Genomic DNA, 2,744 nt, shown 5'->3' with positions numbered 1-2,744 from the left:
TCATCACATATATTTGTGCTTGTCGGATAAGGTTGAGTTCTCCTCTTAAGTTGAAGTTGATTAGTAGAGAAATAATAAGCTAAGTGACATCTCTTTTATATGTGTTATACATACGCCATCAAATTCTGTTATATAATTCAAGAGATTGAGGGAAAGAGATGACAAAAACAAAAGAATGACATAGCAACATTCTTCTCCACATCAAATCTTCAGTTCTGACCGCTCCTCGGTTAAAACAAGCCAAGGTGAATAGGAGAGCCGGTAGCACTAATCCAATCCCCTTGATAGAAAGGCTCAGCAGTCAATTTCATGGCCTCTTCATTATTAATGATATGATAGCCAGGCCACTTGATCCTTGCAGTTGTCTTTGCACCAGCTCCTTTATTGTTGTGCTCTGCATAATACAGAGTTTTGAGTCCAAACTCTCCTTGCCATGGTAGCCATCCATCAGGGTGAATAAAATCACCAATTGTTGATTCCATGATAATAGTTCTTGAAAATTCTTTCCAGGGCCTTCCAAGGTAACTCCTGATCTTGGTCTTTACAGGAACCAAGTCCATGTCTGGTTCGATGCGACAATTTTGAAGAACAATTCCTGTAGTTTCATGTCCGTCAACCCTACCCTGGGCCGTAATGAGATTTTGTTGGTTTTCCAATGGTTTCCGGACAGTAATAAGGCAGTTTTGGAAGATGGCAGCTGCATCTCCAAAGATGAAATCAACAGTGCCGGTAATGACACAGCTTCTGTAGAATTGGCGGTGTGTTTGTGCATACAAGGTATCTTGGTATCCTTCAAAACGACAGTTCAGGAATATTGCACGATCAGCTTGGACTCTGATAGCCACAGCCTGATGTTTCTCTGGACCTGCTGTGTTTCTGAATCCCATAGTTTTGCACAAAAATCCATCTCCTCACACCGCTGCAGAACGTATATTCCACGTTAAAATCCTGGACTAGGAGAAAGGAACTTGGAATGCAACTTCTAAGGCTGCAAAATTTGGTTCCAGTTTTTTATGTCATTTAGGCTGCTGATAAGAAGAATGAATCTAAGTAGCAATTTTTTTCTACTTTGATGAATTCAAATTGTATATTTAGCCAGATAATCTGGTAGCAATGCTATTCAGACATCATTCCGATGAACAAAAGATTTGCATAATGTAGTTGTTAGGGTCAGATTGTCGAAGTGATCAATATACCAAAAGTTGCAGTTCTGAAAGTTTGAACTCCGTCAGCAAAATTTTTGTTCCCTGTCACAATGGTCTTTTGTGATCCATCACCGTAGATAGTGATGTTCGCCATCTTCTTTGTTACTGTCACGGTCTCATCGTAAATTCCCTGTTTAACAAAGATAACATACCTGCATTACCATGAGAAAATATAAGCCATTTTTCACCCAAAATAAAGATGTTGGCTAAGAGCATAAAGCATTAACCGAAATGGTAGTTTAAGATATTTTTCAAAAGATGAATTATCATCAATTAACGTAATAGTTTCATATACCGATGTCGTAAAAATTGCATACCGTCCTTGATATTTTGCTGGCATGGCCGCCAATGCTTCGGAAATTGTTTTGAAGTCACCACTACCATCTTTTGCCACAGTAACATTTGGTTTTGGCTTGTCTTTACTAGCACCCTTCAATATTCTGCGATCCTCATTACTCATCCATCCAGGAAGGTCATCCTTGTTCAATGCGGGTGAATTGTCTTCCTTTGCCAGAAGCCGACGGTTAAGTGCTCCTGGAAAGGGAAAATTTTTCATGAATGAAGTTAATGATGAAACCATCGCAAGGGAATTGCTGGTGAACTCCTTGGATGCCTTAAATGTCTTTTCCATGTCAGATTTCAATTTTCCTTCAGGGAATCCATCAATGCAAGTTTGTTGGTAAGACATGACCGCACTGAGCCAATTGTTCAAGTCCGGGGCATTTTTAACAAGCTTTCCCAGATCATCACCAACATGGGCAACAGAGTCTTTCAATTCTTCTTTAGCATTCTCAACGAGTTCTAGACAATCTTCAAATGCAGCTTTCTCCCGTGGGTCGTCGAATTTGAAGGATGAGGCTTTCTTTAAAACCTTTTTTATCTCTTCGTCGGCTGCTTTGATTGCTATCTTGAGAAGATTTTTGGGTTGAGCCGAAGAAGGGTCCTTTTCCACTTCCTTCTCGAGGGTTTTTTGGCATGTCTCCTGGTAAGTGGTAGCATTACATACCGTTTTGATAACCCTGGTGACACGTGATATCGGTTTTGCGGATTCTTCAGGCTGAGGCACAGCTGATCCTCCATTGTTTCCTGGGCTGCTCTTGTGACTAGAGACAAGGGCGAAAACTCCAGCACCAACTATAACAAAGAAAGCAATACCTGAAACTGCTGCAATGGCAATTTTCTTTCGAAGTTTTTGTTGCCTTTCTGATCTTCTTCTCTCGGATAGAAGATCAAAATCTTGGAAAACCATTTTGACAACAATATTTTTGAGGCAGAGATCTCTCTGCCTTAGAATTCAGCCAAGGCAGAGAGAAGAAGAGATGCGAAAGATGGAGAATGTGTTTTCTGCTATTCTTTTTCTTAATGTTGCAACAACATCGTTGGTTATGAAATTACAGATTATTGTCAAGTAAACGACAGAAGGGATCTGATCAGGAGAGTTTTAAGGTAATCTATTCGAAACTTGGTTACCTAAGGGTTTTACAAAAATAGTTGAAAGAGAATTTGTCCCTCATAACCGCAGTTCCCGCGAATTCTGCG

At 40.1% G+C, this 2,744-nt stretch overlaps 1 pseudogene; it reads right to left on the bottom strand.

Moving 5' to 3' along the window:
• Positions 1–230: 230 nt before the first annotated feature.
• On the bottom strand, positions 231–2,454 carry LOC105133015 (putative pectinesterase/pectinesterase inhibitor 45; annotated as a pseudogene).
• Between the last annotated feature and the right edge of the window lie 290 nt (positions 2,455–2,744).

This window comes from Populus euphratica, unplaced genomic scaffold (genome assembly GCF_000495115.2).
Source record: "Populus euphratica unplaced genomic scaffold, PopEup_1.0 scaffold99.1, whole genome shotgun sequence".
NCBI lineage: Eukaryota > Viridiplantae > Streptophyta > Magnoliopsida > Malpighiales > Salicaceae > Populus > Populus euphratica.
Note: the sequence above shows the minus strand (reverse complement) of the source record. Positions and strands in the feature narration are given on the sequence as shown.